This window comes from Miscanthus floridulus, chromosome 6 (genome assembly GCF_019320115.1).
Source record: "Miscanthus floridulus cultivar M001 chromosome 6, ASM1932011v1, whole genome shotgun sequence".
In the NCBI taxonomy this organism is placed as follows: Eukaryota; Viridiplantae; Streptophyta; class Magnoliopsida; order Poales; family Poaceae; genus Miscanthus; species Miscanthus floridulus.
In genome coordinates, this window is record NC_089585.1 from 1,714,656 (window position 1) to 1,729,086 (window position 14,431).

A 14,431-nucleotide genomic window follows, 5' to 3' on the forward strand; every position below is an offset into this window, starting at 1 on the left:
TGCGGCGAAGGAGAGGGCGGTATCAGCGGCGACAAAGGAGAAAGGGAAGAAGATAGAGATAGGGGGCGACAGGATGGTAGAGAATGGGGAGGGAGGCAGTCGAGTGGGTAGGATTAGGTTTTTGGTTTTGCTTATTTATGCGAGGGTTACTAGGTCTTGGGCTGGATATCTAATACTCTGGATCTTGCATCATTTATAGGGGAATATGATCTGTGACGACAGTGTCGGTATTTCGAACAAACACTGGCTAGTAAATTTATAATTATTGCACGTTTGGCTCGGATGGTGTACTAAAGGACACAAGATTTCTACTAGTTCAGGCAGAATGTCCCTACGTCTAGTCTGCTACTACTCGTGTTATTAGTACCGAAAAAGGTTTGTAGTAGGGGTACAAATGATCGAGAGAGGGACATGTCCCAAGTCTCTGATGGAAAGGTCGAAAGGACGCCAAGAGCTCAGTTGCTGCTTGGCCGTGTCTTGTGTGCTAAAAAGTGATCGGTCCCATTAGTGGGGTGCCCTGCCCTCCCTTTTATAGACCAAGGGGAGAGCAGGGGTTATAGACGGGAGAAAGAGGAAAAAACCAAAGGTAGAGAAGGTCCTTTGAGGGAGCCGGGTCTTCCTTTTCCCCTGTGCCTGCCCTGCTAACATGGCAGAATGTGCCAAGAATGGCGTGTTCGTTGATCCTCATAGGGCCATGCCCTGGTCTCTTTCAGCAAGTGGGTGCATCCTATCCTATACCGGCGGACGGTGCGGCGTGCCAGAGAGCCAAGCTGTGACCCTTCAGGGATTAGATAGGGAAGTGACCATACGTCCATCACTGTGGATGATGTGAGCTCTATCTTGGATCATAGTGGTTGTCATATGCTCATGTTAGTATCCGTGTCCAAGGGCTGATGGTGGCGCCTACAACACTATGGGATAAAAGTCGATGCCTACAACACTGTCCGGGCTCTGTCAGGTCGAAAAAGGCCTAAAGCACCCGTCCCATCATATCCTAACAGTACCTTCTTGTAGGCATGCAGGACATGGCCCTCGATATTGTGGTTGACTCAAATGTCTTGTCGAACCCTGTGCGCATATTTATGAAGAAATAGGGTGTAGCCGTCGGGCGAGGCGAAGCCAGCCCTTGGCCATCGGGCAAGATAGAGCCAGCCCCTAGGCATTTCGGTGAGATGGGGAGCCTACTCGTAGCCTTCGAGCGAGGTGGAGCCTGCCCCTAGACATCGAGCGAAGCAGAGTCAGCCCTTAGGCATTGAGGCAGGGCTAACCCTTAGCTGTCGGGCGAGGTAGAGCTTGCCTTCAGGTGTTCGGGCATGGCAAAGCTAGCCCTCAGCCATCGGGCGAGGCAGAGCCAGCCCTTAGGCATTGGGCAAGATGGAGCCTGCCCTCAGTCATCGGGTGAGGTGAAGTCTTAGCCCTCAGGGGTCAGGCAAGGCAGAACCAATCTTCTGCTTGTTCGGGCAAGAAGTGTAGTAGTGTTCTTGTCTGACCGAAAGCGTCAATGTTTGATGGTTATTGATTTCACCTCATTGGGTACCCCAGTATTAGGTCCCCGATAGTATCCCTCGAGCCCTCAGGTGATTTGAATAGAATCCCCCGAGGGTATTTTGACTTGCCAGAGGGTGCGTGCGAGCGCACCCAATGGGTGTAGCCCTCAAGCCCCCGGGTGATTTGGGCAGAATCACATGGGGGTATTTTGATTCACCAGAGGGTGCACGCAAGCACACCTGACGGGTGTAGCCCCTGAGCCCTTAGGTGATTTAGGTAGAATTGCTCGGGGGTATTTTGATTCACCAGAGGGTGCGCGCAAGCGCACCCATCGGGTGTAGCTCTCGAGCCCCCAGGTGATTCGGGCAGAATCGCTCGCGGGGATTTTGATTCACCAGATGGTATGGCTATGAGATTTGGTTTTTTGTCAATCTAGACAGTTTGAAGGAAATCCTAGTATCCTATTCATGAGGCTTCGTCCAGGGTTTGCCTGGTTGGGACTTGATTGTGCATTGAGGCTCTCTTGAGGCTTGTGTGCCTGAGTCCTAGTCGCTCATGGGCCCATCCCTTGTTGGGATGGCTGTTGAGACTATTGGGCTAGCCCTTGGACTCCTAGGCCTAGGTGAGCCAGAGAAGATGCTTTTTGACCCACATCCCCTCTGTGGGAAAAGAGTCCTGGTCTGCTTGGGAAGGCAAAACGCCCAGCACGATTTTGGTGGGAAAGGATAGGGATCGTGGGCGCATATCCCACGATGTGACGTGGTGGTGTATCATGGTGGGCTCATAGACCGAGGTGGGTGGTTGCTCTTCTCGCATCCGTCGCCCCTATAAAACCAAGGGGTTCACCCCTAGGGTTCCATACTTCACCTCCTCGGCTTCACATCAACAACCCCACCGCCAATTGCTTGAACCTCCTGCACCTGCATCGTAGCCGTCATCAAGCTCGTATCTGCATCGCAGCCATCGTCAAGCTCGCATCCACCCCCTTCTCAATCATTTCAATGGAGCCATGGTGCAGATCCAACATCACCCCTCAGTGCCTAGAGGGCCTTGTGCACCATGGCCTCCTCTACCCATTGACCGCCATAGAGGAGTGGTGGCCACCCGGTGATGAGGATGAGCTGTCACCGCCCAAAGGATACACCGTGTCCTTTGCTCTCTTCCATGAGCAGGGATTCACCGTACTCACTCATAAGTTCCTTCAGGGGCTGTTGGATTACTACCAGGTGGAGTTGTAGCACCTTAGTCCCAATGGGGTCTAGCATATTGTGGCGTTCATCGCCCTATGTGAGGGGTTCCTGGGGATTAGTCCCTACTTCGGTCTGTGGCGGTATCTCTTCGCCATCAACCTATCAAAGCAGGTTGGGAAGCAAGTGCTGAGCATGCCGATGGGATGTGCTAGCATTCATCTACACAACAACCGGGTGAACGACTACCCGTTGATGCGTCTATCGACCTCCAACAAGGGGTGGTATTCGCAGTGGTTTTACATCAAGGACGACATGGCTGCCCCCTTGCTGGTGTTCTTCGAGCGTATCATCAAAGATGTCCTAGGGTCGTGGAAGTGGGATGTCCTAGACAAAGATAAGAAGAGGATCAAGGACCATCTCACCGCCCTCCAAATTCTGAAGGAGAGAGCCATGAAGGGATCAGGGATCATCGATGCCTACCACACGTGGAGGATGGCGCTGCTGATGAGCCACGCACTCCCCCTGTACCTGATGGCGCTCGGGGCATCTCCTGAAGGGATGGTGCTCGTCAACGAAGCGCTCCCCCACCAAAGTGGCATAGTGGATCAAGGAGGCGATGGAGCCTTCGAAGGACAGCACCGGCATTGTCCTTGATTTTGTGTATCTGGTGCTAGGGCATCCCTTAATATGGCCAGAACCGGGGTTCATTGATTTCGTAAGTTCCCTTTTCCCGTGCCTCCTCTTTACTTGAATTTCTAACCCCTTGATACTTACCTTGGGATAGCAGGACCAGCCAAAGAGACTCGTCCTTGTGGATAGCCCAGCTCTGCTGCCGAAGGACTGGATCCTGGCGACAGTGAATCGCACCATGGCTGAGTGGGATAGGAGAATGAGGGAGCTCAAGAACAAGAAGATGCTATGGAAGTGATGATGATGAGGAGGAGTTTGACGAGGTAGTAGTCAATGTGGATTAGGATGTCCTAGAGGGCGAGGATTCATTGATAGGCACCCAATTGTCCACGTAGGGACCCTTCCTGTTCCACATGGGGAGAAGTGAGTCCGTGAGGCCGGCGGAGGCGGGCCAAATCATTGGCCCATCCTCAGTGCTGGTGGGAGCTGGTGGATCCACCACCACACCTGGGGTGCCGGTGGAGGATTGGTGGATGGGGGGAGGTGGATCTGCTGCCGTGCCCGAGGTGTTGATGGAGGGGGGTGGCTCCATTGCCATGCCCCATGAGCAGATGGGGGCGAGTGGATCTACCGCCACACCTGAGGTATCGACAGAGAGGGGTGGCTTCGCCACCACACCCTCGAAGACAAGGGATGTGAGCCCCCCTGCCCTGGAGCATAGGGCATGCTCGAAACGGTCTCGCCCAAACGAGTTGGGGCAGGAAGCTAGGGGTTCATCCCCAAAACATCCCTACCACCCAACAGCACCAGAGTAAGTCACCGATTCCTCTATTTTTCCTGTTTTCCTATTTTTTTGTGTGACCTTATGCCTTTTACCTCTTGTAGACTCTTGCGGCGGGGCCATTCTTCAGCGCTAGCGCCTAAGAAGAGTGTTGCTCTTTAGGCGGTATGAGTGCCGTCGCCCAATGTCGCTCCTATTTTGGGCAAGAGCGGAGCTGATGTTGCGGCCTCATCGACCGATCTAGTGCCACCTACGGTGGCACCCATGCCCTTGACAGGTCAAGTAGGCGCCAGGGCTGAAGAGGCCCACTCGGGGGTCGCCGAGCATACGACGGTGGAGGTGACTCTGCCACCTACATTGGAGCATAAGGAGCTGCCACCCGCGCTTGTGGCATCTCCTATGGTGGGTGCGACACCGCAAGTCGAGGCCTCGGTGTCGCAAGCAGAGGTGGCCGTGACCGCACCAAGTTAGGAGCAGCTGGACATAGCCACAGTGGTGTCCGAGGGGGCGGTGCAATCCATGCCTCTGTCGGCCCAGGCGACAGAGCCTAAGGCAGGTGTAGGATCTACAAGAAGACAAAGAAGGCCTAGAGGGGGGGTGAATAGGCCTATAAAAATTTAACTCAAAACTCTGCTAGAACAGAGGGCAGCACTGCCGGCCTTATAGGGCAGCACTGTCGCTCTGCAGAAATTAATCTAACACAGTTGAGATTTAATAGATATGAACCTAACCCCACTAGCTGCTTATTCCTACAATATAACTTTAAGATCTAGTTCAAAGACTGTATACCATAGAAACTTCACACAAATGTAAATCGAGCAACTAAACCCTAACAACATCTAGCAACAAAGTAAACAGTAAGTATAATCAAGATGAAGCACGCAAGACACAAGATTTATCCCGTGGTTCAGCTCACCACTAAGGTTTGCCTAAGTCCACGTTGTTGAGGAAGCCACAAAAGGCTTGAGCTTGCCACAAAGGCTTGCCTTACCCTCGTTCTCAAATCAAGAGAGTGAACTCTTGAAGTGAGGGGCGATTTCTTAGCTTTCGAATGAGGTTACAAACCTCCCAAGGCTGCCACATAAGTTGGCAAGCACAAGAGCAACGCCTAGCCGGCTAGGAGCAAGCTCCAAGAGTAATAAACCCTAGAACCGTCAGCCAAGCGTGAACCAAATGCTCTTAGACTTTGGAAATCAGTGGATCTACTCTTCAATCGAGTTTTGCTGCCTTTTCTCTCAAGTTTTGATGGTTGGATTCAAGGATTTGCTTGGATGGAGGAGCAATAATGGTGGAGAGGGATGAGCTTTGGTTCTATCTGTTTTCAAGCAGAGTGACTCTGTGTCGAAGATGACCGTTGTGGGCCGGGCCTGAGGGGTATAAATACCCCCCGAGTCCAACAGTCGGTTAAGGGCGGCACTACCGCTCTTAATAGGGCGGCACTGCCGCCCTAGCCAAAACAGGTAACATGATCTGAAATTTGGTTGGCTATTTTGACTAGGTGAGATGATGTAGATCTGTGAATTTGAGCATCTAGTTCAACAGTTGACCAACTGTCCTAAAATCCCTCTTAATAGTACGGCTTTCCCTAAACTCAAATTCAAAACATAAATGAATTTAAACCTCTTTTGAGCTAGGTCTAGCCACCTTTCGTAATTTGGACACTTGTAACCTGTACATCATCCTCATTCTTTGATTCCTTGCTTGTCATCTCGATAAACCTCATTAGTCCTCTAATTTGGTGGTCATCAATGCCAAAACCCACAATAGGGCTTGATTGCACTTACAATCTCCCCCCTTTTTGGTAATTGATGACAACCCAATTAGAGCTTGTATATGATATGAAATCTAAACTGTGTTTTTTGAATCATGGATGTAGGATCCTCCTCCTAAATCTGTGAATAGAGATTTGAATTCTCAAACTGGCCTAAAAGGCCATGATTCACATTTTAGGTATGAAGGGAGCCTCCCCCTATATCCATGCCTACTGTGGGGTGCTGAACAAAGTGTCACAGGAATAAACAAGATGCATATGACAGGTTATATCAGTTCAAGCACACGAGATTCTGGCTAATACAGCAGAGGGCGGCACTGCCGGTCCAATAGGGCGGCACTGCTGCCCTAACTATGTCAGTCAGGTAGCAAACAGATTTCTACAGCAGATCATATATATATATAAAACAATTTAATCTTAGAATATGATGAGCTAAAAATAGTAACCTTGAATACATGTCCATATCCAAAGCAAATAAAGTCACAAAGTAGCTTAATTTCATAAAATAGAGTTTTAAGCGACTCTCAAACTCATAATCTGACAACTACTCTCATTGGATCTGAACATAAGCATAGCACGAAAAATCATATGGCGTCAAAAAACATTGACCCCTCTAATTTTCTCCCCCTTTGGCATCAAGTACCAAAAAGAGAAGAAAAAGAAGAGAGATCACTCATCACTGTCGGAGTCAACGCGGGCACGTCTGGCGACGTGGGTGTGTGAAGTGAAGCATGCTGAACATTGCGGAGGTACAACCCCAGCTGATGTAGAAGGCCCTGGCTGATCCGTCGAAGGACGTGGTCTCCTGGAATAAGTGTGAAGCAAGGCTACCTGAACCTGTGGATCGACCTCTGTAGAATGAATCTCTACACCAAGGTCCTCCTACCTTGGGGGCTCCTCAAAATGCTACCCCTGTGGGTACCCATAGTATTGACTAAATGGCTCATATGAGTGCCCATACTGCTGATCTTCTGGCTACTCATCATGGTGCTCATCTGCCTAATCTTGCTCCTCATCAGAAGAAGAAAGGCGAGGCAAGTTAGGAAACTGAGGTGGTGGCTGCACTAGTGGAAGTGGTGGCAGCCCTGCCATCTCCCTAGCATGCCTCACTGCTTCTCTGTTCTCCATTCAATCCTCATAAATAGTCTATGAGGCATATGTACACTGAGCAAAAATTGCTTTCATCCATGCACTCATCTTTCCCCACTTTGACTTCTTCTTTTGTTCCCTAGCCCTAGACGGCTCAGGAATATCTTTGTGTTCAGCTCCAGAGGGATGAACGCCTGCTACCCCACTATCTCCAAGTCCTCCAGAACCAGTGTGCTGAGTAGCTGAGCCAAGTCCCCCTAAACCACCATGGGTCTTTTTGATCTTATAAACAGTATACTCACAATTCTTAGAGAACCACATGCCAATCACTCTCTCAATCATAAACATAAGGTAAGGAGCATAGGGCAAAGATCTCCTCCCATCATCCATGGCATATGCAAGCTCAACCCAAATAAACCTTGGAACATTAAATTTCTCACTGTTGGGAAACCTAGATAACACATTAGTGATATAGCCATTCAAATTTGTTGCATTGTCTTTAGGGTTGAGAGTGATCCTGAAAAGATTGTTCATGATGTAATAAAAACTCTTGAGCTTTGTTCTTGACCAATCAGGAACTGCAAGATTTTGATCCTCCCACATGAAACTTACTTCCATTAGCTCAAAACGATGCTCATTATGTATCTTCTCATATGCCCTGTGGATGTGTCCAAAACCAAGAATTCAACAGAAGGTAACAAAATCAATGCGATAATGTCGCCCATCAGTCATCCAATGAAGCTCATCCACTTCCCTATTCCAATAGCAAGTAGCATGGAATTGAGCAAGAATCTCCCTGTTCCAGTCATACCTAAAACTCATGATGTCTGTCATCTCAAAGCGGTCATAGGTCTTGATTGCTGTAGCAAACTAATGATCATCCCTGCTCTCCAAGTCACCAAAGTCAATGTACTACATCTTGCTAATCTTGCCCTTGGACTTAGACAGAATGGCTGTAGCATAAAAATAAGATTGGAAAGCATTCCAAAATCTATAATTAATATCATTTGATCTATCAGAAGAGTAGGGATCAATCTATCTGGCTTCACCTGTCTTCTTCCAACTCATGGAATAATCAACAACTCTATGATTATCACTGTTTTGGGGAGGAATGAGATTGAACCTATCGGTGTTATTTCTCATGTAGCTGCTATCGAACTCTGAAATGTGCAAAGGAGAATCAGGCCACACATGAATAGTTCTTCCCATCCTCTGAATGTTTTCTTCTTCAGCAAGGTCTTCATCAAGATCTCTGTCTCTGGGAGTATAACTCGCCTGTCCCCTGCCTCTCTTGACTTTTTGCTTGGTTGTCAACACTTTTCTTTTACCTCGGTCCATCTATGCAATAAATGAGACTTGATAAGAAACTGTATAGGATAACGAGTTAGACATAGCTGCAAGTAGGTTTTAACAAGAAAAAGAACTTTGAAGATGACATAGGAAACTGTGCTGGATTTGAAGTTAGCATGGTAGGGCGGCACTGCTGCCCCCTGAGGCCGACACTACCACCCTCAGTAGCTTTACTATTTCATCTTCAATTTTCTTATTCTGGTTAAATCCTATTTCCAATAGTATCTATTCATCATCACAATTTCAGAACCACAGTCTAAACAGAGAACACATGAAACCCTAGCCATGGATTTAAAAGATTGAGTATGAAAAACTTTTAGAACAATTTTTGATAAGTGAATCCAATCTATTCTGAACTTCATCGGCTATTTGAAATTGAGTATAGCAGTTAGAATCTGCGAGGGGTGCCATTAATGGTCCCAAGGGCGGCATTGCCGCTCTCCCCAAAATCATCCAACCGGTGAAATCCAAGATCAACTCGATTCAACCATCAAAAACCTTTCTAAATCCTTCATACCCCCCTAGAAACTAAAATCCATGACCAAAAGCTTCACATTGCATAGATCGAGAAGGGGTTAGGGTTTCACCTTGCTTCCAAACCGTTGGAGTGGAGGGAGAAGAGAAGAAATGGCTCGGCCAAGAGCCTCCTACAGTGACCAGCAAAGAAGAGTCTCGGCCGACTGCAGGGGCGGCACTGCCAGAGTGGCAGTCCGCAAGGAACGGCGGCGACGTGTGCTTGTGAAAGAGGAAGAGAGAAACATAGGCGTCGGCGTCGGCTGGGAGAGAAGGAGAGAGTTGCGTCGAGGGCCAGAGAAGGAATAAGTAGAAGAAAACGAGCCCCGCGACCCAGCCAAAATTGGCTGAAAATGGCCTAGTTTTCAAAGAGCGGCACTACCGGCCATAATGTGCGGCACTGCCGCCCTACCAATTTTGCAGGGATTATGCTGAAACTTTATGACCTTCTTAACCTCAGATATGGATATATATTCTCTAAATATCATGACTAGTAAGCAATCAACAATACAGACAATGGTCATGACACTTAGTTGGTCTTTTTAAAGTGATTTTGAAACACAATGTAATATCCTTTTAAATCATTTTCCTATATTGCTAGGTTGTCATAACAGAGGTGTGCTATATTTCAAACTATGTTACGAGAATCAAGTATATTTAGCTCACTACGCAAAGCACAAAATCTTGACTCATCGAGAGGCTTAGTGAAGATATCAGCTAGTTGTTTTTCGGTGCTCACATGATGAATTTTGATATCTTCTTTGGTTTTGTGGTCTCTCAAGAAGTGATGTCGGATGTCTATGTGTTTGGTTCTTGAGTGGCTTACGGGATTATTTGCAAGCTTTATGGCACTTTCATTGTCACACAGGAGTGGAATTTTGGTAAATTGACATCCGAAATCAAGAAGGGTTTGCTTCATCCAAAGTAGTTGAGCACAACATGCACCGGCTGCAACATACTCGGCCTCAGCGGTGGAAAGGGCTACACAATTTTGCTTCTTAGAACTCCAAGACACTAGGGACCATCCAAGGAATTGACATATCCCTGAAGTGCTTTTTCTATCTACCTTGCAACTGGCATAATCGGAATCCGAATAGCCAAGTAGATTAAACTTGGAGCCTTTGGGATACCACAAGCCAAGGTTAGGAGTGTGTACTAAATATCTCAAGATTCTCTTATCAGCCACTAAACGGCACTCTTTCGAGTTAGCTTGAAATCTAGCATACATACACACACTAAGCATTATGTCCGACCTAGATGCATATAAGTAAAGTAAAGAGCCAATCATGGAACGATATACCTTGATGTCGATGGCTTTCCCTTCTTCGTTTAGATCAAGATGTCCATTAGTTGGCATGGGAGTTTTGATAGGCTTGGCATTCACCATGTCAAACTTGTTAAGCATATCATGGGTGTACTTGGTTTGGCTAATGAATGTCCCTTCCTTCATTTGCTTGATTTGAAATCCAAGGAAGAACTTTAGCTCACCCATCATAGACATCTCAAATCTCTTAGTCATAGTCGTACTAAACTCATCACAATACACATGATTAGTACTACCAAATATTATGTCATCGACATATATTTGGCACATAAATATATCATATCCAACTTTGTGAGTAAAGAGTGTAGGGTTGGCTTTGCCTATTTCAAAGCCTTGTTTGAGCAAGAATTCCTTAAGGCATTCATACCATGCTCTTGGTGCTTGCTTAAGCCCATAGAGCTCCTTTTGGAGTTTATAGACATGGTTTGGGAACTTGGGATCTTCAAACCTAGGTGGCTTCTCCACATACACCAACTCTTGTATTGGGCCGTTGAGGAATGCACTCTTGATATTCATTTGGTATAGCTTGAAGTCATGATGGGCAGCAAAGGCTAGAAGCATTCAAATTGCTTCAAGTCTTGCCACCGGTGCATATGTTTCTTCAAAGTCCAATCCCTCTACTTGAGTGAAGCCTTGGGCCACCAATCTTGCCTTGTTCCGTTTCACCACGCCATTTTCATCTTGCTTGTTGCGGAAGACCCACTTGGTACCAATGATATTGGTATTAGGCCTTTCCACCAAGTTCCACACTTGGTTTCTCTCAAAGTTGTTAAGCTCTTCTTGCATGGCCATGACCCAATCCAGATCTCTAAGTGCTTGTTCTACCTTGAGGGGTTCCAAAGAGGAAACAAACGAGTAATATTAACAAAAATTTGCTAAGTGTGAGCGAGTTGTTACCCCCTTTCGAATGCTCCCAAGAATGTTGTCAATAGGGTGATCCCGTTGTATAGTTTGACATAGCCTTGGATGCTCAACACCTCCTTGTTCTTCTTCTAGACCTTCAGTCTCTTCTTGTCCAAAAATAGGTTCCAGGTTGAGCCCTTGAAGTGATGGAGTAGGAGTTGAAGCAGCTATTGCTGTGGTGGATGGGGCGGCACTGTCGCCCTGCTGATGTTTAGCAGGTGAGTGCTGCCCTTGTCGATGAAGTACGTCAGCAGAAATTTGTGCAGCAACTGCTTGGGGATCCTCATCATCAATGGCTCAATCTTCTTGTGGCCTAATGTCGCCGATAGCCATTTGCTTGATTGCCTCACATGGTGGATCCTCCTTTCCTACAACACTTGAATCAACTTGCTCCACTTGAGAGCCATTAGATTCATCAAATGTCACATCTACCATGACTTCAACTCTTTCCATGGTTTTGTTGAAGACACGATAGGCATGCTCATTTGATCTATAGCCAAGAAGAATTCCTTCATCAACTTTAGGTGCAAATTTGGAGGTTTTGGGTCTTTTGTTAAGTATAAAACACTTGCACCCAAACACTCTAAAGTATGACACCTTTGGTTTGTTACCAGTTAGAAGCTCATATGAGGTCTTCTTGAGTTTCTTGTGTAAGTAGAGATGGTTGATGGCATGGCAAGCGGTGTTGACGGTGTCACTCCAAAAGAGATCCGACGTCTTGTATTCATCTAGCATTGTCCTTGCCATATCAAGAAGTGTACGGTTCTTCCTCTCTACTACACTATTTTGTTGAGGGGTGTACGGAGTTGAAAACTCATGCTTGATGCCCTCATCATCAAGAAACTCTTCAACTAGAGTGTTCTTGAATTCGGTCCCATTGTCACTTTTTATCTTTTTGATAGGAAGGCCGAACTCCCTTTGTGACCTTCTCACAAATATTTTGACTTTTTCTTGCACCTAGGACTTATCATAAACAAAAAACACCCAAGTGAAACGGGAATAATCATCAACAATAACTAGACCATATTTGTTACCCCGATGCTTATGTAGGCGACCGGTCCAAAGAGATCCATGTGAATCAACTCCAGTGGTTGTGTGGTAGTCATGATGCTCTTTGGTGGGTGTGGTACACCTACTTGCTTTCCAGCTTGGCAAGCACTACAAATCCTATCTTTCTCAAATTGAATATTGGTTAGTCCAAGAATGTGGTTGTCTTTTAAGAGTTTGGCCAAGTTCCTCATCCCGACATGAGCCAGTCGGCGATGCCATAGCCAACCCATGCTAGATTTTGCCACTAAACAGGTCTCAAGCTTAGCTTTACTTTTGCTGAAATCAACTAAGTAAAGCTTATTCTTGAGATGACCCGTAAAGACAATTGAGGAATCCTCCCTCTTAGAGACTTCCACACCATTATCCGTGAAGAGACAATTGTAGCCTATCTCACATAATTGAGAGACGGACAGCAGATTGTACTTCAAGGAATCAACATGTAAGACATTTGTGATTGAATGATCAAGTGTAATAGCTACTTTACCAAGTCCAATCACACCCCCTTTTGAATTATCACCAAATATGATATTTTCATCTGAATTTGTAGTTGGGGAGTATGATGAGAACATACTCCTTTCTCCGGTCATATGATTTGTGCAGCCACTGTCAAGCACCCCACTTAACCCACCGGAGGAGTATTCCTGCAACACAAGTTTAGTTCCTAGTCTTAGGCCCCCAAATATTCTTGGGGCCTTGCATGTTAGTCACAAGAACTTTAGGAACCCAAATAGAAGCATTATGATAAATATTTCGACCATTGCCAACAAACTTAGCAAACACCTCCCCCTTGCTGTTGTGCTACAAAACAAAGTTAGAATCCAAACATTGAGGAGGTGATTTTGCCTTTGGTTGATAAGCATATCTATTCGGAGTGACCCAGATAGATTTCTTTGGTTTCTGAACAACCTGCTCTAGAAGTGACACCTTCTTCTTGGGCTTGTCATGAGCAGAGGAGTAGGAGGTGGTCTTCCCTTTTCTGTGGGGAGTGGCATTGCCACCCTTCACAGCGGCACTACCACCCATAGGCCGTGGTGCTGCTCTGGGCTAGCCTTGTGCCACCTTCTATGCAGACCTATCTATACCTTCCTGCCCTTTGCTCATGAACTAAACACACTCATATCCATTTATTACCTTTCTTCCATTGGTTTTACCTCCATGAGTATGCCCAAGCCCATCTTTGATGCGTGGATTTCTTCCATCTTTGTATTGTGGCTTCGTTGGTTTTTCGCCTTTGCCACTAGCAGGTTTCTTACCTTTCATGCCCCTTTTTCCTAACATAGCATTGAGCCTAGCAATCTCCTTTTTCATGACCTCCAAGTTTGCAAGGTTAGTGGAATAAACTTTTAAGTCAAGATTATAGCATTTTCCACACCCTTGGCTAGTGGAGGAAATAGAAATGTCATTTGTGTTGGAGGGAAGTGGGGTGCTCTCGCATAGAAGGTTATATTGCTTATCAAGTTTGTTGTGCTTTTCAACTAAGACACAACACTTGTCATTGAGTGCAATATTTGCCTTCTTTGTGAGAGCATGTTCTCTTTGTTCTTTGGCCAAGGCCTTGTTCAAAGAGTCCACCTCACTTCTCTCTAACTCAAGAGCTTTCTTGCAGCCAATATACATCTTTTTGGTTTCCTCAAGATAATCATCTCTATCGGCTAGTTCAACTTTGACACTTTCTAGTTCCTCCATTAGATTCATGATGAAAAGCTTGGTTTTAGAATCTAACTTTTTGGTTAACTTAACATATTTCTCAACATCACTAGTATTATCATCACTAGACTCACTAAGTTCACTACTAGAGATGTCACTAGGAGGTGGAGGAGATTTAGCTTTTCGATTTACCTTCTCACCCTTTGCCATAAGACAAACATGAGTGGAGCGGTGGTCATCATCATCGGACATGTTGTTGAAGAGCCTTGATGTAGAGGATGACTTTTGCATAGCCATGGTTGCAATCTTCACATCCTCTTCACTTGACTCTTTAGTTGAGTCCCACTCATGCCCAATGTGTGCCTCTCCTATTTGCTTGTATCTCTTTTTGTGCTCATGCTTGCCCTCATTGTTGTCCTTCTTATATTTGTTCTCTTTCTTGTCATAAGGACACTTAGCAATGAAGTGCTTCGTGCTGCCACAATTGTAGCAAGTCCTCTTCTTCTTATTGGGGAACCTTCTTTGCATTATTTTATACCCATTCTTTTTCAACCCCTTGTGATAGCTCTTCATGAACAAACCCATGTCATCAATCTTCATATAATCAGCCCCATCATCTTCATCTTCACTTGAGGATGAACTTGGATCATCATTTTGTGGAGTTGACTTGATTTCCTTGGGTTGACTTGTTGATG